This window comes from Saccopteryx bilineata, chromosome 1 (assembly GCF_036850765.1).
Source record: "Saccopteryx bilineata isolate mSacBil1 chromosome 1, mSacBil1_pri_phased_curated, whole genome shotgun sequence".
Lineage (NCBI taxonomy): Eukaryota > Metazoa > Chordata > Mammalia > Chiroptera > Emballonuridae > Saccopteryx > Saccopteryx bilineata.
In genome coordinates, this window is record NC_089490.1 from 325,093,908 (window position 1) to 325,117,092 (window position 23,185).

Sequence of the window (23,185 nt, forward strand, 5' to 3'; positions counted from 1 at the left end):
GGTGTCAGTTATTAAGTCATGTTGCAATGAGACTCTATTTCACATTATAAAGTCACAGCGACAAAAATGTGTGTATAGAAATATGATCTTTCAACAAGTATTTATTGAGCAATACATCCCTTCAATGCCTAATTAGACTCATCGGAGTGAAATTCCAGGCAGTTTTGTTTATGTGGAGAACCTGTTTCCTTACAACTCATAACCCAAAACATGAAGACAAATGAAAGTTGAAGCCAGCGTCCTCTGTGTGCAAGTCTCCATGCTTTTGCAAATGGCAACAGAAGTCTTTCATCCCAGCCCCCTCACCCCTGCCACCATCCCACCCTGCTCTCTCTTGTCCAGGTTACAGAAATCCAGTTCCTTTTTTGTAATCTACAGAGCACATACCCAAAGAAATTGTTATGTTAAAATCATAACTTTCAAAAATTTTTCCTGTCTTTGTGGCAAGCTCTCATTTTTCATTTCCTTCTAAGTCAGATACCACCTCCGAGATCCACCCCTTCCATTGATGTCAGCAGGAACTGACCTCTTGTCGAGCTGTCCTGAATGCCTACTGTCAGTTCACCTTTGGCCAGATATATCTCTAAGCAGAAACAGAATGAGAACATTTATCACTTTAAAAAATTCCATGTTCTGTGTTCAAGGTCAGTTTCCCAAAGACCTTCTTGCAGAGTGGGGGTGAGGGTGTTAGGGCAACCTGCCAATGGAGCTGGGTAGAACGCAGCCAGATGAGATGTCATTTTTTTTCACAGGCGAACAGTGGCAGAGATTTGTTTATGCCTTGTCATGACTAGACAGCCCAAATACCATGAAGCCTGCATCAGCAGTTGGGCCTGGGTTTTGTCATTGTCAGTCCCTGTGGTATTCAGAAGAGATGCTGGCTCAGGAGGGCCAGCAGAGTTTAATTTCTAAATGCATCTGAAATCCCTTAAGCCCTTTGTTGGAGCCATTGCAAAATCATAGCGGGTACAGCCTTTATCCCCTTCAGGGGTTGCATCACAGTCACTAAGACAAGCACTACGAGGCTTTCTCCAAAGAAGTGTTGGCACCCATGGTCCAAAGGTTAAGCGTGCTGGAGCCTGGCTGGTTGAATTGCATTTCATTTGAGGGCCCAAGTGAGCACAGGCTGAGCTCTGTGCCGGCTGGGGACTGGGAAGCAATTGCTGGCTCTTCTTTCTCCAGGGAAGGTGAGCAGCATATGGTTTTCTGTCTGGGACACAAATGGTTCGTTTTCACCAGCTTTTCGGGAGTTTCAGGACCTCTGGGACTAGAAGAGACAAGTGCTTTACAATTTCTTCTGATCTTTCTCAGAGTTGCCTTTCAGGTCTCTGCCTTTGTTCTGCTGAGTCTCTTCCAGAGTGTGGTTCTGCTGGGGAGGTGAGCGCCAGGCCCGGGGTTCAGGGGTTAGCCGCTTTCCTTCCACTGCCTCTACCCAGGGTCTCTGGAACCGTCATTTCGAATCTTGAGATAAACTAAGTGTTTCTTCACTACACGCATGTGAAAACAGTCACACACATATACTTTTTGTGCAATATCACTAACTTTTGTGGTTGTGGAAATATATCGGTCCACATGAAATAAGAATCAGCTGGAGCAAAGGCAAAATATTTGATAGATTTGGATTTGATGGTGGTTGTGGTAGTGGTGTGTGTGTGTGTGCACGCACATGTGCATGTGTGTTCACACTTTGTGTGTGAGAGAAAAGTTAATAATAATCACTATAATAGTAGTGGTCATGTACTGAGAAATTTTTATGCATGAAGTACACTGCTCAGTATTTTATAGACATTCCTTCATTTAATCATCTTTAAACCTTACAGATGCAGTGGTTATTACTATCTCCATTTTACAGATGAGAAAATTGAGGACTGACTTGCTCAGGATGTGATACCAAATCCCAGCCAGGTTTTTCTGACACAAACGCTATGCCTAATCATGAGGTTATAACGCCTGTGGATAGCACACTCCCAACTCATTTTCTCAGGATTCTGTAAGAACATAATTGTACCATTGTTTTTTTCATGATAAACCCTGAGAGCCGTAATAGCGATAATACTATAATTATTGATACTTCATGTATCAGAGAAGATCTGGAGCTTTTCATTAGTATTTCATTTAATGTTCACACAAACTCACATGTATGTAAATAATAATATACATTATTCACTTCACCAATGAGAGAACAGAAGGGACAAATTTTTAAGTCAGTAGCTTGCCCCAGGTCATACAACCAGTAAATCATATCTTGGAATTCAAACCCAGACCGGCTGATTCCAAAGTTCTAACACTCCTCAGAGCCTGTTCCTTTCTTTTCTTGTTGTTTTCCTAGGAAAAAAGCCCAAGAAGAATATAGTTGTTTAATGATTTTCCAATTTTTTAGTGTGTGAGTGCCCATAACTCATTGCTAATATATATACACATACACACACACATACACACACACACACAGATTCATGCATTCAACACACAGGATGAGTAAATCTGGATAAATAAATGTTTTAGAAAATAAGAAACAAATTTCTACTATACCAGGTACAAGGATGGGCTCTAGAAATGCTAACGTTTGAAGGAACTCAACAGTATCACAGAGAGAGAGAGAGAGAGAGAGACTCTTAGACAAATCCATTCAATGGAATAGAGGGAGTGTAGTGAAAAGCTATAAACATACTTCCAGAGGTGGGACATTTCATGTAATCAAGGCTCTGACAGGCCCTGGGACCTTACACTCATTGTTTTCAGATGTTTGGGTTTGCAGTTATAATTTTAAAGAGTAACTGAGTTGTTACCAGTTCATGAAACTGAGAAACAAAGTGACTAAAGCCAAAAATAAGTGAACTGTAACTTCCTACTCAGAAAGTTTCACTGGCTCCTCCCTACCTGCTGAAGAATGGAGCCACTCCACCAGGCCATCTTTCTGGGGTCCCCAGCCGTGCCTGCTCCATTAGCATTCCTTCCAAGGAAATCCAGCCCACCGTTTTTTTTTAAGTTGGCAGCAGCCTTGTGACACCTTCCTCCCAGTCCCAGGTGACTTGACTAGGGTGGATCCACTGCTTATAGTCATCCAGTAAGCATCTCTATCTCAAAACTTTGTACTGTGAGTCTTGGAGATGACTGTCTGCTCATCCCCAGATTTGAGAGTCAAGTGGCTATACCAGGCTGGGCCATGGTGCAATAAGGAAATAGAGGAAACCAGTAAGAGAAAGAGAAGAGTGAAGCAGACAAATAACGAAAGGTAAAGGTGAGACCTCCCTGCCCCCGCGAGATGTGAAGACAGTCCTTGAAACTTCCTAATTTCCTACCACAAGCTTCAGCAGGGCCACGCTTCAGGGGGGGCCAGCTGTGCTTTCTTCTTGAATTCTGTGCAGTTTCCCTCTTTTATTTCAATAAACTATTTTATGTGTTTTAGCTGGAGTGGGTTTCTCTTTCTTCCTACCAAAAGATCCTTGACAAGGATACCTTCAAATCTTTCTCTAATTGAGACCATAAACTTATCTTTTTAATCCATTATTTCACCTCAGGAATCAGATCCAACCAAACTATTCATTATCCCAGAAATGCATTTAGCCTTTTTCTGCCTTTATATTTTGGTTGATGGATTCTTTCCACTAGGAACACCCATCACCTATATGTCCAACTGTCCACACCCCAGCCAGTCTTGAGTTCCAGCTGAAAACTTTCTCTGTTTGGCTTCTTGGGGCTTTATTGGTTACAAGTAATCTCTCACTCCTTCGCAGGGTCTTGTACCTAGGTCTGCTGGCTCTGCTGCTTTCCTCCTCATGATAGAGCTATTAGTATTACCCGGTTTATCTTTTCTCGTGGACTGTAAGCTCCTGGAGGCAAACTTCATCAGAGTTCAGTACACAGAAGACACTCAAATGCTATTTATAGATTTAGTAAATCAATGAGTTCATTCAAATTACCAGAAAGCATCATTAACTGAAAAGTGGCAATACTTCCATGTGAGAGGAGGGGAACAAAAAGACAAATAGAGAACTTAGATCATATCAAACATATAGACAAAATATGAACTCCAGTATATCAGACATCAGTACAATTTCAATCAAATCTTGGCCTTAACCTCTAAGGTTTCTCCCACTAAACAAAACCCATGCCTGTGGGATTCAATGCCGTATCTATCCGCAGTATCTACAAGGAGACATGAGGTCAGGGATCAAGCCGTGAGATGCTGTGCATTTTCAGTGACTAAAAGACATCTTGTTAAGAAATATTGGAACCCAACAAAGAATTAAATTTTTCTTAGCAAAAAAAAAACCATAAAGGCAACCCTATTATCCATTTCTAGAGTACTTACCACCATATAGTATGGTATATAATTATTTCTTATATCTGTTTTTTTATTCTCTCTCTCCCTCTGGGCTATGAGCACCATTCATTTTTACTCACTGATGTGGCCCATACACCTCTAATAAGTGCTTGGCATAGAGGAGGCACACAATAAATAATTGCTGAAAGGATGATTGAATGATGAAGAGTTAGGAACTGTAAGAACAAATGTGATGCAGCCTCCAGATATCTGTAGTGCAGAAGACACTACAGACTCTCTTTACCAACCAGTGCCCCAACCCCCAGCTACTGTAAATGGCTGCAAACTCCTGGCAGCTGCCCCTTCTTCAGAGAGTTGGCCTTAGTGGATGGGAACATCTCTCCCAGAAAGGCCTGGAAGGTCACACCCTGACTCTAGCGGTGGCCTGTAGCCAATGACTGACTGATAGAGGAATCCAAAAAGTACCCCCCACCCCTCGCCTCACTATGGAAAGGTGCTGTGGTGTCATCCCTCATCCAGAATTCCCCCTGAGATCGAGCTAAAGCTACCCTTCAGCTGCAGGCACATCTTATGTGGCTCTTCCTCATTCCGCTTCTCTCACTTCCTCCCTTTCGGGCTCTACCTGAGAGCACTCCCTCAGTACGTCACTGCCGCCAAAATCCTTGTCTCGGGCTCTGCACCTTGTGAATTCATGAGATTATTCATTTTGTGCCATGCACTCTTTTTCAGACATTATGCCCATTTTGAAATTTAATTTAAAATTACCTTTGCAACCATTTTTTTCAGGACAGCTATTATCATCTGTAAATTACTCAACTTGATATATAAATGTTTAATACATTTGATATGGTCAAGGTAGGATATAAACCCTGACCTACCTACCTCCAGATTCTCTATGCCTCATATTAAACTACATCACTACAGGAGCTCATTCATATATTTCAGAAGCATTTTTAATGACAAGAAAGAGACTTTGTGGCTGATCCTCAGTTAGCCAGAATATGGAATTAATCATACCTGCCCAATCTCTAAAATTCAGGGAAATCAAGTCATCCCTCTTTTCTCACACTGGTTTTCCCATCACATTCTGATGAGAGCCTGACTTAGGAGTTGACATATTAAGGGAGTCTTTCAGTATTTTTCAGTGCATCAAACCTTTAAGTAAATTCTCAGCACCACGAGAAAGCAGATATCTGTTGACCTATTCTGTTGATTGACACAGATATCCAGATGTTGAGTGATACGTGCAAGGCAGTATAACTCGTCCTCATCAGGACCAAGTATTTCAAATTCCTTACCCATGTCTCAGACATTTACACTTTTATCTCACATGAATCCACCATTTCTGCTCTCACCATCACTGAGAGGTGGGTTTCTGATAGAAACCTGTTTGACTTTTGTCTGATTCTACTAGTAAAGAATTGAGCAAAAATGTGTATAAGTAAAGGGCGGTCATTGTTCCAGGGAAGAGTTCACAGTCTCAAAGGCCAGATCTGAATGGAATTTGGGGTGGATAATATGTAAAGTTAAAATGTTCAAAGTATTTACAATGAAAAGAAATGAAAATTTTGGACATTTCTTTTCTACTTAAAATAATGGAACTGCTTTTGCTTCCAGAACCCATCGCTCTTTTATTGTATTTTTAGAAAGAAGATTTTGAGCTTCTAAATACTTTTTAAAATATTTATTTTTTGGGCTGATCTAAGAAAGAAGGGAAATATAGCAGGTAAATGTATTACAGGCCTACTGTGGGTTAGAATGATAAAACATAATACCCATAGAATGGGAAATTATATTGAAATTGTGGCTGATAGATACTTCTGGTTCTTTCAATGAAATTAATAAAAATAAATATGAGTTAGGTTATGGATTTCTGTATTCTGTTTATCACTAGTTATTTTGATTTCTATGAAAATAATGCTCTAGATTTTCATACCCCATCTAGATTTGATTTACATTGGGCAACAACAAACTTTGGTATCAAAGAAGAAAATACAAAAAGGCGATTTCAAAAAAAAACCCAAAAAACAACAACAACAAAAACCAAAAAGGCGATTTCAAACATGTCTCCAGTGTACAACAGGAGACTTGCAATGTAATCCCCAGTATACAACAAACAAAATTTGTAGCATTCTCCATTGGGTATGGCGATTTCCCTTTTTAAAATGACTTCATTCTCTGAAGCTGAATCTCTCTAAACAAAAATTCTCAAAAACATATCTTCATTGCAATAATGAACACTTGGATATCAACATCTCAAATAATGATTTCAACATGAAACTCAAAGGTAGTGTCCTCAAAGGTACTGTGAAAGGCCCATGCCCTGGGCATTCGAGTCTGGGATTCCAACCCAACACAAATTAATTTTGTGAGCTTGGCCATTTTACTGATTCTTTCCTGGTTCCCATTTCCTCAGTTACATACTGAGAGGATTGAACTAGACAATCCTTAGGGGTTTTTTTCCAGCTCTATCTTTATGTGAATTCACATAAAGGTATGAAATTAATTTAAGTATGTTGAAGAAAGATCTCAGAACCTCTATAATACTTTTCCCGAATTAAGTGAATCATATTTCTCGGATCATTTCTTCCTTGGCTACAGTGATATGAGAAAACATAGCTTTCTTCCCCAGAAACATATGTCACGTTGAGACCTGCTCAGATGAAATATATCAGTATTGTTATTGAAAGCATGTTGAGGCCAAATACAAGAACAAGGAAAATATAATGAGCATGGTGAAAGGAAATTATATGAGAGCAAAGATCTGAGCAGTGACTGGAGAAATACTCAAGACTAAAAAGGTTAAACAGGCTACATAAATCCAGGTAACTCAAAAGTCAAATCAAAACAAGTCAAGAAACTCAGAAGAGGTCAAGAAAGTGCTGTAGGTCAGAACAGTCAGCGTCTGGAATCCGAGAATGGATATGAATATTATTGAAAAATAGAAAATATCAGGGAGAGGTCTCACTTTAGGGTATAGCTTACTTACTCTTTACACGCGCGCACACACAGTTGTGCCCAAAGGGTGCTCATCGTAGTCAGAGTAATGTGAAAAGTAATACTGATTAAGTAATGTACTGCCTCAAGTAAGATACTGACAAAAATATTTGGAGAATTACTTTGCATCAAGGAACATCAGAAGGTTCAGATAGTTTTGAGATACTGGAGGCAGGAGAGTTGATGAGATAGGAAAGGAGAAAGCAGTATGTCTTTCTGAGACAAGTATTTGGTTCTGGCCCTGCATGGAAAGAAAACAAGCCACTCCCCACTTCCCTTTTATTCTCATACCAAGCTGAACCTGTAGAACTCGCACCAGGGAACACGATCCTGGTAACCAAGGCAGGACCACAACCCCCACCCTTGGAGGGGACTCCACACAATAGCCTAGCCCTCAGCTCTTCCACACCAACCACTCTTAGTCTCTCAACAGAAAAATGGGGAAAGCCACTCTATGTAAGGACTCTCTCTGTCTCATCCATCTTTATCTGGCTCTGTGGGAAAATGTTCTGACTCATTCCTCATTCCAAAAAGAAAAAAAGGGTTTAAGAGAACAGTTGTTACATAAATACATGGTAATGCAGAAAGTGCTGTGGACACAGAAGCTACTTGTCTAAGAGAGAATTCTTCTTGTGTACCAAATGACTAGTTGGAGAGGGATATTCAGATTTATATTTTAAATAACCATTATAGCTGCATTATAATGAGTGTACTGCAGGGGGTGAGGATGGAAGGAGAGAAATTAGGCTACATTTTAAAACTTAGCTTAAAATTCGAATGTTCACCTGTATCTGATTTCCTCACCTTCCACACATGTCCTACTTGTCCCCTTTGCAGTTTGGTGATGCCTTGTGACTAGTTCTGGCCCATGAATTGGGGGCAGAGGTGGTGTGCATCGCTCCCAGACAGGAGCACTGGATTGCTGGATGAGACCTCTTAGGCCAGTGGTCCCCAACCCCTGGGCCACGGGACCGGTACCGGTCCATGGGCCATTTGGTACCATTCCACAGAGAAAGAATAAATAACTTACATTATTTCTGTTTTATTTATATTTAAGTCTGAATGATGTTTTGTTTTTAAAAAATGACCAGATTCTCTCTGTTACATTCGTCTAAGACTCACTCTTGACACTTGTCTCGGTCACATGATACATTTATCTGTCCCACCCAGAAGGCTGGTCTGTGAAAATATTTTCTGACATTAAACCGGTCCGTGGCCCAAAAAAGGTTGGGGACCACTGTCTTAGGCTCTCATCCTCTGCAAGTACAGCTGGTAACTTTCCAGATCGAGGAGCCTTTCATGAGGGCCACAGGTGAGAAAGGTGGGGCTGATCTGCAGCAAGCATGTGGCCCGAGCAAGAAATAGACATTGTTTAAACCACAGAAATTGGGGGGATGGTATTTGTTGCCATAAAATAGCCTAGTATATCCTAACCAATTAAAATACCAACAAAAAATGGTGGTGCCTGACCTGTGGCAGCACTGTGGATAAAGTGTCAACCTGGAATGCTGAGGTCATTGGTTCGAAACCACGAGCTTGCCGGGTCAAGGCACATATAAGAAGCAACTACTATGAATTGATGCTTCCAGCAGGAAGCTTCCCACCCCCACCCCTTTCTCTCTCTCTTTCTCTCCTCTCTCTAAAATCAACTTAAAAAAAAGAGAAAAATGGTGAAAAGTAATCAGATTTAGGATATGGTTTACAGGTGCGACTGATAGGACTTTCTGACAGATTGGAGAGAAATGGCACAGGAAATAAGAATCAAGGATGACCACAACACTACTAGAAGCCCATAGCTGGCACTGCTCAGCAATTACAATTCTTCTTCCCTCTGAGCTCAGCACAGCCTCGCAATTCTTGTTAACACCATGCTATAGGAAAGTCCTAGAGTGGGAAGGAGCAATGAATGACATGACTTGCCATATCTGGGATTGTAGGGGCTTACAGACAGATGGTTAGAACTTTTTTTTTTCTTTCATTTTTTCGAAGCTGGAAATGGGGAGGCAGTCAGACAGACTCCCGCATGCGCCCGACCGGGATCCACCCGGCATGCCCACCAGGGGGCGATGTTCTGCCCACCAGGGGGCGATGCTCTGCCCCTCTGGGGCAACGCTCTGTTGCATCCAGAGCCATTCTAGCGCCTGAGGCAGAGGCCACAGAGCCATCCCTAGCGCCCGGGCCATCTTTGCTCCAACGGAGCCTCGGCTGCGGGAGGGGAAGAGAGAGACAGAGAGGAAGGAGAGGGGGAGGGGTGGAGAAGCAGATGAGCGCTTCTCCTGTGTGCCCTGGCCGGGAATCGAACCCCGGACTCCTGCACGCCAGGCCGACGCTCTACCACTGAGCCAACCGGCCAGGGCCAGGTTAGAACTTTTTAATCATTGGTTTGAGATGAAGTCAACAAAAACCAAATTCATTTTAACCTCTTCCAAAAGTAAAACTGAGGACATTTTTACATCATCACCAACTACAGAGACAGTGAGGGAATAACTGAAACATTAGGAAAAATCTACCTCAATAAATATTTAATAATAACCAGAAAGCAGAAAGAAAGAACTAACTATTCTTGGGTAATAGCTTTTGGTAAATTTAGATGTTCAAAATATTTTACCTTTAAATGAGATTTGGTTGGACTAGATTTAAAGGAGAATTTCAAAATCTCTTTATTGAAAAATCTTACTTTTAAACATGATTGTGGCTCTGACACCAATTGTGTGACTTTGGACAAGTCACTCGAACCTCTCTGAGTTTCTAACTTTGTCATTTATAAATCCTGAGTAATCATGAGGGTTGTTTTAAAAATTAAATGAAGTCATGTATATAAAACCCTTTGTAAACAATACAGTGCTAGTATAATGTACAAGATAATTAATATTTTTAAAGAGTGAAGCACAGGGGTTTCTTTTTTGCCTTATTTTTGAGCCCACACATAATCCTGATGGGCTATAGAAGGGAAAAAATTGATATAAAAAACTAGGTTGGCTCAGTGGTAGAGCGTTGGCCTGGCGTGCAGGAGTCCTGGGTTCAATTCCTGGCCAGGGCACACAGGAGAAGTGCCTATTTGCCTCTCCATCCCTCCCCCTCTCCTTCCTCTCTCTCTCTTCCCCTCCCACAGCCAAGGCTCCATTGGAGCAAAGATGGCCCGGGCGCTGGGGATGGCTCTATGGCCTCTGCCTCAGGCGCTAGAGTGGCTCTGGTCGCAACAGAGCAATGCCCCAGATGGGCAGAGCATCGCCCCCTGGTGGGCATGCCGGGTGGATTCCTGTCGGGCGCATGCGGGAGTCTGACTGCCTCCCCGTTTCCAGCTTCAGAAAAAAAAAAAAAAAAAAAACTAGGATAAAATTAATTGTTAAGGAAAACTAATGACTTAGTGCAGTGATTTTCAACCTTTTTCATTTCAAGACACAGAAAGTACTAAGATTTTGTGGCACACCCAAAAATATATTTTTTGTCAATCTGACCAAAAAAATAAGTGTAATTCTGATTTATTCACACTTGATGGCTATTGTGTTGGCTGTTATTTTTTAAAATTTGACAATTCAAGGGAAAAGAGGTCAGGGTCCTTGTTAAGTAGTCAGGTATTGCATGGTTTAAAATTTTTTGCAACTCATTGGTTGAAAATCACTGACTTAGAGAATAGACATCTTATCTAAGTGGTTGAAAATCTCAAAGAGAAAGAAGTCAAAATGTGGTCAAATTTGTTTAGACTCTAGTTAGAGAAACTCTTTAAAACTGTACACAGCTTTTATTGGATTTAAAGGCATTCCTAAACTGTGCCAGGAGTAGCTGACCCCGCCTTCTAAGGTAGCATTGCGACCAAGCGACAGCATGTCTGTCCGTCTCATGTTGGGACTAAATGTTATTGTGTGCTTGCATTAAATCGAAAGGTCATTCAGAGATTCTTCTTGGTGGACTTTCCTTCCTTTCTCTTTGCATCTTTGTATCTATGTTGAGGTCTACACAGCACAAAGCAATTAAAAAGCAGAATGATTATATAGTAAATCTGGGAAAGCTAACTAAGGGTGTCACCTTGAGTGGGCTGTTTCATTCAAAATCACCCAAAGACCTGTTTGTGGTATAAAGTCACATAATTGTTTCTGGTCCTCCACTCTGACAACAGTTTTAAGAACTATTTATTGAGCACTTGTAATGGACCAGACACTTTTGAATTAGGCACTAGGAGTGCAAAAGTGATTTAAACTTCCCTGCAGTTAAGGTGCTTAAGGTCTAATGCGAAAGACAGAAACACAAACCATATTGATACAATGTGGTAAATGTTTAAAAAGATTTACAGGTGATGCAGAACTTTCAGTACACCATGGCTTTCTCAAAGAAATGACATTGAATTTTAATGACATGTGTGAGTTAGCCAGGGGAATAAAGCAGGGAAGGGCATTTTGCACAGGGAACAACCTGATCGAAAGAAAATGGAGGAGTTGCAGATTTGGAGGCAATGATGAGCTCAGCTATGGATGTATTGTGGGAGAATGAAATGAGCTTAGGAGGCATCCTGATGTAAAAAAAAAAAAACAAAGCTCATAGGAGAGTTACAAGCTGGGTGTACAGATTTAGAAGTCATCAACTGATGGGGAAGAGAGGAAGCCAAAAAATATATATGAAAGGAAAAAATGAGAAGGTGGGGACACTGGGGAACACAGGCTTAAGGGACAGGAATAATAGGAAGAATTCTTGCAGGGGAAGCAGAAAATGATCACAATGGCAGAAAAAGAACCAGGGAGGAAATTTAGAATGTTGAAAGTTTCGAGCAGATGGCCAATAATGACAAATATTCAATTAATATCAGCCTAAAATGTTATGCATTTCATTAGCAATATGAAGAGTCTTTGCTTAAAAAGTCGTTTCAATAGCATGGGGGTTGGTAAAGTAAGGAAAGAGCAAGAATTTAGCTTGTGCATCTTCACTAAGAAGAGGAACAAGTTGAAGGGAATCTAGATCAAGGGAGGTTAGTTTTAAGTAGGAGAAGTTAGAGGGCATTATAAGCTAAGGGAAAGAATCACTAGAAATGAACAAATTGAAGATAATGGGAAGAGGAGGAATGCTGTGGAAATATGAAGGAATAGGGCATGGTCTTGAATATACTGATGTTTTTAACATTTTTGGCCAATACCCACTATAGGAAATACATCTCAGCCTGACCAGGTGGTGGCACAGTGGACAGAGTGTTATACAGCTCAGCCTGACCAGGTGGTGGCACAATGGATAGAGCGTTGGACTGGGACGCGGAGGACCCAGGTTTAAAATCCCAAGATCACCGGCTTGAGCACAAGCTCATCTGGTTTGAGCACAGCTCACCAGCTTGAACCCAAAGTTGCTAGCTTGAGCAAGAGGTTACTCAGTCTGCTGTAGCCCCTGTCAAGGCACATATGAGAAAGCATTCAATGGACAACTAAGGTGCCACAGAATTGATGATTCTCATCTCTCTCCCTTCCTGTCTGTCTGTCTCTCTCTCTGTCTCTCTCTCTGTCTCTGTCACACACACACACACACACAATATACATCTCACTCAAGGCCCAGTACACACACAAAAATATATACATAATCACATATGTAAAACAGAGTTTATGAGATAATATGTGTCTTTATTATATATTATATACCCTGACATTTCTTGTTTCCTTTTTCTATTCTAGTCTATTTTACTTCATTAAAAATGTTGGTCACAATTCACTACATTGATCCCATGCCTTACTAACTAATCCAAGCCTAAAATTAAAAAACAAAACAAAAAAAAAACCCAAAATGTTAAAATGGGAGACCATTCTATCTCTAAAACTTCAATCTCTAAATTATCCAAAAGTAGAAGAAAATAAAGTTGGGTAGAGGAGGATAAATACATAGTGATACAGAGGAAACTGAGGGATTCCTAATTGCTTCACATGTCTTCAAGTAGGAGCTGAAATCACCTGTTGAAGATGAGTAGAACAGAATCAGGGGCGAGGGTATGAGGCAAGTGGAGGAGATTTGGAGAAGTCACAGAGGAGAATGAGAGAAGGTGCTCAGCAAAGAGCGGGAAGAGGCTGTCCAGCAGCCCTGGGGGCCCATCGAAGCCAGAAGCCAAGCTTTATTGCACCCCCAGCATAGATGGTCCTACAGATCTGACTCAGTCCCACCAGCTTTGTCATGCTAATTTTCTACACTTTCACCATAGAGCCTAGTAAATTCTCAGTAATTACTAAGTGAATGCTGAATCAAAGATACTTTATCTAGCTAAGCTAACTGACTGCCTGAGTCTAAAATGTCACACCAACATTTTAATTTCTCTCTTCTGCCAAAAAGACACGGGGCACTCACCTTAGATTCTGTTCCCTACCACCACCCCCATTAAGTCTTCCCTTGGATGCTTTCACAGCCAGAGAATCCTCCAACTATCAAGGTGACAGCACTAAACATGGCCCTTGCACCCTGTATGTGTGAGTTGTTTATTGATGGGCATCTAGTTTGCAATATATTGTGGAAATATGCTATATAACCAGCCTTTGTGTTTATCGTTTGTCCAACAGAACAACCCTATGGGATAAAACTGTGACTACTTGAAACAATCTGGCTCCATTCATTCACTCCTTCCACAAATATAAATATTTATTGAACACTGACTACACTCCAGGCACTATTCTAGGCTGGGCACAGAATGTTAATGAGAATGGCATAGCCCCTGCACTCAGAAAGCTAATATTCTCTTTTGAGAACTAAGAGAAATCAGTTTTCTTTTTTGTTTTGTTTTGTTTTGTGTTGCGTTGTTTTGGTGAAGTGGGATGGGGGTGGGGCAGACAATAATTGCACAGGAAGAGAGAATAGTTCAAGGCTAGGTATGACATGGAACATGATTCTGGAGTGTCCCAGAAACTGCGATAAAGTCAATGTGCCTACAGCTTGGTGATGAAGACAGGGCCCAGATTGTAGGCCTTGTGGGTACATTAAAGATATTCTCTCTCCCAAGAGCAAAGGAAAGCCATTTTAGACAAGAGAGTGATGAACCGAGTGCCATTCCCGAAGGACCCCAAGGTCTGACTACTTACCCAGTTGTTTATCCCAGAGAAGCATCTCTCAGCTGGCAGATCACTTAAAAAATCTGGTGTCCATTTTGCTTTGCTTTACTCTTGCCCCAAATGCAAGCATGGTGAGCAGAGGCTGCATTTTGAGCTGCTTCCCTTCCAACCTCACACCTCACTTTAGCTGTCCAGGGCTGCTTCTGCTTCTTCCCACTTCAGCGTTCAGGACAAATGTCAGCAGGAGTCTGGGGAAACTCTACCTTACTTCGAGCCTGGGGTTTGCAAAGCAGGCACCACTAAGCCCTCAAGAAGAGTTTTAGAGGATTGCTTAAGTTTCAGTATCACAACATGAAACAGTGTGGATACATGGAAAGTTTGGTCTCCGCTCCACACCACAATGCTCTCTTAATTCCAAAGGGGAAATATTGGAGCTGGCAACTCCATTTTGCTTTCTCAATTTCCTTCTGGGCTTCCTGTTGCCTGGGAGCCACAGAGTCCCCACTGGCAGTTACCTCCCCTTCCCTCAGCTTCAGAGGTGACTGTGGATATGGGCTGGTGTGCAGAGCAGAATTCAGGAAGCCCACAAGGCTGGGTGTGGCAAGGGAAATGAAGCCCCTTTGTCGTGCACTGGGTTTATGTCTGGTAATTGAAAATCCCCAGGCTTAATGAGTAATTAGAATGAGAACAGAGTCCTGCTTAGGGTGAATGCCCAGGATTGAGGCACAGCTGCACCACAGGGAAGCCTGGCAACCTTGTCTCTGTGACCATGGACGTGGGATTGATGTACTATGGGGATTTTCTTCAGACTATCTTTCCCTTGCCAGGCAGACCATGAAACCAGTGTGAGGCCGCCACCTCCACCTGACTAGGGGAAAGAAGCTATGGTCACCCTAGGAGAAAAAGCCAGCACTGTTACTTTTATAATTATCTGCACTTCATTTGCTAACCTTTGGCTTTGCCCTTTATGCATTCTGAGACATTTCCTCTTATTCCACCAAATTCTAGGAAATTTGCATTTTCCTTCAGTTCCTGGTACTTATGAAGTAAATTTTCTTTAAATAGAAAATTTTCTATGGTTGCAATGAAATGCAATTAACTCAACAAACAGAACTGGCTTTGAGTCCTAGCTCTGTATTTACTACTTTAACAAGCTAACCTCGGAGCACCTTATTTTCTCAATTATACAATAGTAGGGATATTAGAAGCCACCACATTTAGTTGTTGTGAAGGTTAAATTAAACAAGATAACACAATGCCTGGCATATAATATGTGTTCAATAAAGGTTAATTGTTGTATTGCCCTCCATTAGTCCAGGCAGGAGGGAATCATCTGAGGTTTGATCTTACATAGAAGTCTCAGACAATCGAAGAAGATGCAAAGTCTGTCCACTACAGCTCATTTTGGTGTATGTTTTGGTGGTGACAAATTTAAACAGGATTTCTATCAGCATTCATCTCCAAGCTAGGAGGCGTGAATAGGGCTGAATGCTACCTGCTAGACACAGTCTGTGTTATTCAGCTGTTCTTCGAGACTTAAGCTCTTTCAAACAAATAAATTCATTTTATGGAAGCACCAATATTCTCTATTTGGAGTCAAAATGCAGAGACAGGCTAGTCCCAAGCCAGTAAACCCATGGTTCCAAAGTCCTAATTTTCCAGAATTTGGTACAATCCTCCCAGACACTGCTGTGGGTGGGTTTGCAAACAATACAATAATCAATTTCATGCTTCATACTTTGTCTGTAGCTCATTCCACAGCCAAATCCTCTCTCCTTCCCTTCCTGTGGCGAAGCAATCTTCTCGCGGGGCCTCCTGGATGCTCATTTCACAGCCTCTACTGCAGTGACTCAGAGCTTGTTTACTGAACCTTGGATGGGCTTCTGGGTTTTGTGCAAAGCATTCCAGAATCATGGTCCCTGTCCTCAAGTTCCCTTGGACTCTTCTATTTGTTAGTAGCATTGTACTTCTGAGTGTCCCCAAATCATACCTGATTCTTTCCTCCCTCCAAACTTTGTCATGCTGTCTCATTTCCAGGGACACCATCCTCATTCCATACTCTTCCTCCCTATCCCCCTGATTTCTACTGTCAATATGCTTCCTAAGGATTTTTTTAAAATATATATACACTGGATAAAGATGTGGCACATATAGACTATGGAATACTAATCACCCATAAGAAATGATGACATCGGATCATTTACTACAAAATGGTGGGATATTGATAACATTATACGAAGTGAAATAAGTAAATCAGAAGAAACCAAGAACTGTATTATTCCATACGTAGGTGGGACATAAAAACTAGACTAAGAGACATTGATAAGAGTGTGGTGGTTAGGGGGGGGGGGGGACACAAAGAAAACTAGATAGAAGGTGACGGAGGACAATCTGACTTTGGGTGATGGGTAGGTATGCAACATAATTGATTGACAAGATAACCTGGACATGTATCTTTGAATATATATATAACTTTTATTTGTCACTATACCTCAATAACCTAAAAAATGTGCTAGAACTATTTAATATCCATATGAAACATAATAAAATTGAATGTCCTTGTCCACAATCAATTCCAGATATCTTAAGAATTTAAAATTGAAAGGCCAAACTTTTTTTCAATAAAAATAAATTTATTATTAATTTTAATGGGGTGACATTGATAAATCAGGGTACATATGTTCAGAGAAAACATCTCCAGGTTATTTTGACATTTGATTATGTTGCATACCCATCACCCAAAGTCAAATTGTCTTTCGTCACCTTTATCTGGTTTTCTCTGTGCCCCTCCCCTCCCCCCCTCCCCTCCCTCCCCTCTCTGTAACCACTACCCTCTTGTCCATGTCTCAGAGTCTCATTTTTATGTCCCACCTATGTATGAATTCATATAGTTTTTAGTTTTTTCTGATTTACTTATTTTACTCAGTATAATGTTATCAGGGTCCATCCATGTTGTTGTAAATGATCCTATGTCATCATTTTTTATGGCTGAGTAGTATGCCATAGTATATATGTACCACTGCTTTTTAATCCACTCGTCCACTGATGGACACTTGGGCTGTTTCCAGATCATCGCTATTGTGAACAATGCTGCCATAAACATGGGGGTGCATTTCTCCTTTTGAAACAGTGCTATGGTGTTCTTGGGGTATATTCATAAAAGTGGGATGGCTGGGTCAAAAGGCAGTTCCATTTTTAATGTTTTGAGGAATCTCCATACTGTTTTCCACAGTGGCTGCGCCAGTCTGCATTCCCACCAGCAGTGCAGGAGGAGGGTTCCCTTTTCTCCACATCCTCGCCAGCACTTATTCTGTGTTGTTTTGTTGATAAGCGCCATTCTGACTGGTGTGAGGTGATATCTCATTGTGGTTTCAATTTGCATTTCTCTAATGATTAGTGATGTTGAGCATTTTTTCATATGCCTATTGGCGATCTGTGTGTCCTCTTTGGAGAACTGTCTATTCATTTCTTTAGCCCATTTTTTTATTGTATTGTTTGTCTTCCTGGTGTTGAGTTTTACAAGTTCTTTATAAATTTTGGTTATTAACCCCTTATCAGATATATTGTTGAATATGTTCTCCCATTGTGTACTTTGTCTTTTTATTCTGTTCTTATTGTCTTTAGCTGTGCAAAAGCTTTTTAGTTTGATATAGTCCCATTTGTTTATCCTGTCTTTTATTTCACTTCCCTTGGAGATAAATTGGCAAATAAGTTGCTGCAATAGATGTCAAAGAGCTTAGTGTCTATGTTTTCTTCTAAGATGCTTATGGTTTCACGGCTTACATTTAAGTCTTTTATCCATTTTGAGTTTATTTTTGTGAATGGTGTAAGTTGGTGGTCTAGTTTCATTTTTTTGCAGGTAGCTGTCCAATTTTCCCAACACCATTTGTTAAAGAGGCTGACTTTAGTCCATTGTATGCTCTTACCTCCTTTGTCAAATATCAGTTGTCCATAAAGGTGTGGGTTTATTTCTGGGTTCTCTGTTCTCTTCCATTGATCTATATGCCTGTTCTTATGCCAGTACCAGGCTGTTTTGAGTACAATGGCCTTATAGTACAACTTGATATCAGGAAGTGTGATACTTCCCACTTTATTCTTTTTTTCAAGATTGCTGAGGCTATTCGTGTTCTTTTTTGGTTCCATATAAATTTTTGAAATATTTTTTCTATATCTTTGAAGTATGTCATTGGTATTTTAATTGGTATTGCATTGAATTTATAAATTGTTTTGGGTAATATAGACTTTTTAATGATGTTTATTCTTCCTAACCATGAGCACAGTGTATGCTTCCACTTGTTTATATCTTCCTTGATTTCTTTTATCAATGTTTTATAATTTTCCGAGTACAAGTCTTTAATCTCCTTGGTTAAATTAACTCCTAGGTACTTTATTCTTTTGGTTGCAAAAGTATAGGGGATTGTTTCCTTAATTTCTCTTTCTGAAAGTTCATTGTTAATGTATAAAAATGCCTCTGATTTCTGAGTATTAATTTTATATCCTGCCACCTTGCTGAATTCATTTATCAGGTCCAGTAGTTTTTTGACTGAGACTTTAGAGTTTTCTATATACAATATCATATCATCTGCAAATAATGATAGTTTTACTTCTTCTTTTCCAATTTGGATGCTTTATTTCTTCTTCTTGTCTGATTGCTGTGGCTAGGACTTCCAGCACTATGTTGAATAAGAGTGGTGTAAGGGGACACCCCTGACTTGTTCCTGATCTTAAGGGAATTGCTTTTAATTTTTGCCCATTGATTATGATGTTGGCTGTGGGTTTGTCATAGATGGCATTTATCATGTTAAGGTATGTTCCCTGTGTTCCCATTTTGCTGAGAGTTTTGATCATGAATGGGTGCTGGATTTTATCAAATGTTTTTTCTGCATATATTGAAATTATCATGTGGTTTTTCTCCTTCCTTTTGTTTATGTAATGAATCACACTGATTGATTTGCAAATATTGTACTATCCTTTTCTCCCCAGAATAAATCCCACTTGATCATGATGTATAATTTTTTTCACATATTGCTGGATCCGGTTTGCTAATATTTTGTTGAGGATTTTAGCATCTAAATTCATCAGGGATATTGGCCTATAATTTTCTTTCTTTGAGTTGTCTTTGCCTGGTTTTGGAATCAGAATTATGCTTGCCTCATAAAAGAAGCCTGGGCGTCTTCCTTCCTCTTGAATTTTTTTAAATAGCTTGAGAAGGATAGGAGTTAGTTCTTCTTTGAATATTTGGTAGAATTCACTTGTGAAGCCATAAGGCCCAGGACTTTTCTTTGTTGGGAGTTTTTTGATAACTGTTTTGATCTCATATGTTATAATCGGTCTTTTTAGGTTTTCTGATTCTTCCAGATTAATTTTTGGAAGATTATATGTTTCAAAAAATTTGTCCATTTCACCTAGGTTGTCTAATTTTTTGGCATACAGTTCTTCATAGTATTTTCTTACAATATTTTGTATTTCTGTTGTGGCAGTTGTTATTTCTCCACTCTCATTTCTAATTTTATTAATTTGAGTCCTCTCTCTTTTTTTCTTGGTGAGTCTGATTAAAGGTTCATCAATCTTGTTTACCTTTTCAAAGAACCAGCTCCTGGTTTCTTTGATCCTCTGTATTGTTTCTTTAGCCTCTATGACATTTATTCCTGCTCTGATCTTTATTACTTCCTTCCTTCTACTACCTCTGGGCTTTACTTGCTGTTCTTTTTCTTATTCTTTTAGATGCAGGGTCAAGTTGTTTATTTGAGCTTTTTCTAGCTTCTTAAGGTATGGCTGTAATGCTATGAACTTCCCTCTCAGGACTGCTTTTGCTGTGTCCCATAAATTTTGAGTTGATGTATGCTCATTATCATTCATTTCTAGCAATTTTTTTATTTCTTCTTTGATCTCATTGTTAACCCATTTATTATTTAGTAACATGCTATTAGTTTCCAAGTTTTTGAGTATTTTTTAGTTTTTCTGTTGTGGTTGATTTCTAGTTTCATGCCATTGTGATCAAAGAAAATGCTTGATATGATTTTAATCTCCTTAAATTTGTTGAGACCGCTTTTTTGCCCTAACATGTGTTCTATCGTAGAGAATGTACCATGAGCACTTGAAAAGAATGTATATTCTGCTGCTTTAGGGTGAAAGGTTCTGAAGATATATATTAAATCCAGTTGATCTAGTGTGTCCTTTAAGTCTGCTGTTTCTTTGTTAATTTTCTTTCTTGAGGATCTATCTAGTGATGCTAGTGGGGTATTGAAATCCCCTACTATTACTATTATAGTATTGCTGTTGATCTCACCCTTTAAATCCATCAAAGTCTGCTTTATATATTTAGGTACTCTTGTATTAGGTGCATAGATATTTATAATGGTTATATATTCCTGTTGGATTGCTCCCTTTATCATTATGTAGTGACCTTCTTTATCTCTTACTATAGTCTTTGTTTTAAAGTCCATTTTGTCTGATATAAGTATTGCTACCCTAGCTTTTTTTTCATTTCCATTTGCATGAAATGGTTTTTTTTTTCATCCTTTTACCTTCAGCCTATGTGCATCTTTTATTTTGAGGTGTGTCTCTTGTAGACAGCATATGTATGGGTCCTGTTTTCTTATCCATGCAGCTACCCTATGTCTTTTGATTATATCATTTTATCCATTTACATTTAAGGTTATTATTGATATGTAGTTGTTTATTGCCATTTTATTCTTTAAAGCTGTATTCCTCTCTTGCTATATTCTTTTTCCCCTTTGATCTGTTTGCAGCAGGCCCCTTAGCATTTCTTGCTGCATTGGTTTGATTGAAGTGAATTCCTTGAGTTTTTATTTGTCTGAGAAGCTTTTTATTTCTCCTTCAATTTTAAACAATAGCCTTGCTGGATAAAGTAGTCTTGGTTGTAGGCTCTTGTTCTGCATTACTTTGAATATTTTTTGCCATTCCCTTCTGGCCTCAAGTGTTTCTGTTGAAAAGTCTGATGTCATCCTTATGGGGGCTCCTTTGTAGGTGATAACCTTTTTTTCTCTAGCAGCTTTTAATATTTTCTCTTTATCACTTAACTTTGATATTTTAATTATGATGTGTCTTGGTGTAGATTTCTTTGGGTTTCTCTTTAATGGAGTTCTCTGTGCTTCTTGAACTTGTGAGATGTTTTCCTGCATTAATTTAGGGAAGTTTTCAGCTATGATATGCTTGAAAAAGTCTCTATCCCTTGTTCTTTCTCTTCTTCTTCAGGAACCCCTATGATGCAGATGTTATTTCTCTTCATGTTGTCACAGAGCTCTCTTAGAGTTTCCTCAGAATTTTTGAGTCTCTTTTCTTTTTTCTGCTCTGCTTCCATGCCTTCATTTATCTTGTCCTCTAACTCGCTGATTCAATCCTCAACTTCATCCATCCTGCTTTTAATTCTTTCCATTATGGTCTTCATTTTGGATATTGTATTTGTCATTTCTGACTCATTCTTTTTTATTATTTCAATGTCTTTTTTATATTTGCTATGTCTTTATTTAAGTGTTCATAATGACCATCTATTGTTGTTCTAAGATCTTTGAGCATCCTAACAATCGTTATTTTAAACTCTGCATCTGGTAATTTGGTTATATCTGACTCATTCAGGTCCTTTTCTGGGGATTTCTCTTGATTCATTTGTGTTGCATTTCTCTGCCTTTCCATTTTGTCTGTGTATAAGAAGGGTGTGGCCACTTGAGTCCAATGGCTGTGGCCTCTATGATCTCTAGATGTGGTCTGTCTGAGGCCTGCCACCCCCTCTGCTGCTGCTGCTGCCTAGGGCGTTCTGGTATGGTCATTTCCAGTGCCAGCCTGCTGAGGCTGTCACTGCGGTTTCCGCCTCTCCTCCATGGGAGGAACTGTGATCACATGCCCCAGTCTACAAGCCTCGGCGGCCTCGGTATTTGCCCTGCCCTCATGGCTGGGGTTATGCACTGTGCCCGGGTCACAAGCCTCAGCACCGCAGGCAGGGGTGAGCACCTTTGCTCAGCTGTGGGTCTCCACCTGTTTCCAGGTTGCTTCCTAAGGATTTAAGCTCAGTTTGAGTATCACTGCTTCTTAAAGTTTTTCTCTTATCCTTGCATTTCACTCTTCTTCCTCTTAATTCTCAACTTAGAGTCCTTATCTTACTCAAAGGATTACTTGAAGTATCATTTTCTATGTATACATTTATCTCCCCTAATTTAGCATAATATACTAGGAAAAGGAATCTGTTATTTATTGCCATGTATCTCATAACATTTACAGAATTTAACAGTAGACACTAACAGTTGAGTGATTGATCAAGTGAATTTATTCATTCAAAAAATACTCATTGACCACCCACTATGAGCCAGGCCACTGTTCTAGGTGTAGGAAATACTGAGTGATTGGATAAGCAAAGTCCTGGTCCTTAAAGAGCTCATTTTCTATATGAATAAATTATAAATAAAAATGAATAAATTATTTATTTTTTAAATCACTCTGAAAATAATTTAAGGTGTGGGGTGAAAAGAACATTGAACTTGCAGGTTTAAAAAGTGAAAAGAGTTTTATTCTTTGCTTTCTTTATATGTTATGTTTATTTTATTGATTTGAAAGAGAGGGGGAGAGGACAGGAAGAGGGAAAGGGAGAAACAGGAACATTGATCTGTTCCTGTATGCGCCCTGACCAGGGATCAAACCCTCAACCTCTGTGTTTTTTGACGATGCTCCAACCAACTGGGCTATCTGGCCTGAGCCTGGCTCTACTTCTTAAGACCTGTGTGGTGTGTGGTATCCTGCAAGTAAATAAACTGCTTTGCAGTGCAGTTTCTGTAAAATGGGATACTATTATTTTTTATTTAATTGTTGAGGGGAAAAAATGGAATAATATGGTGGAATACCCAACACAATGTTGGTACATAGTAGTTTCTCACTAATTTTTCTT

The 23,185-nt window shown here is 39.8% G+C and overlaps 1 long non-coding RNA gene across 2 annotated transcripts in view; it reads left to right on the forward strand.

The window, feature by feature from the left end:
• The first annotated feature begins 1,109 nt into the window (after positions 1-1,109).
• LOC136320506 (uncharacterized) overlaps positions 1,110-23,185 on the forward strand; it is a 36,905-nt gene continuing 14,829 nt past the window's right edge. For both annotated transcript variants that reach the window (XR_010728347.1, XR_010728348.1), the window contains exon 1: positions 1,110-1,187. This is a non-coding gene — a long non-coding RNA (uncharacterized lncRNA). The remainder of the gene's footprint in view (positions 1,188-23,185) is intronic.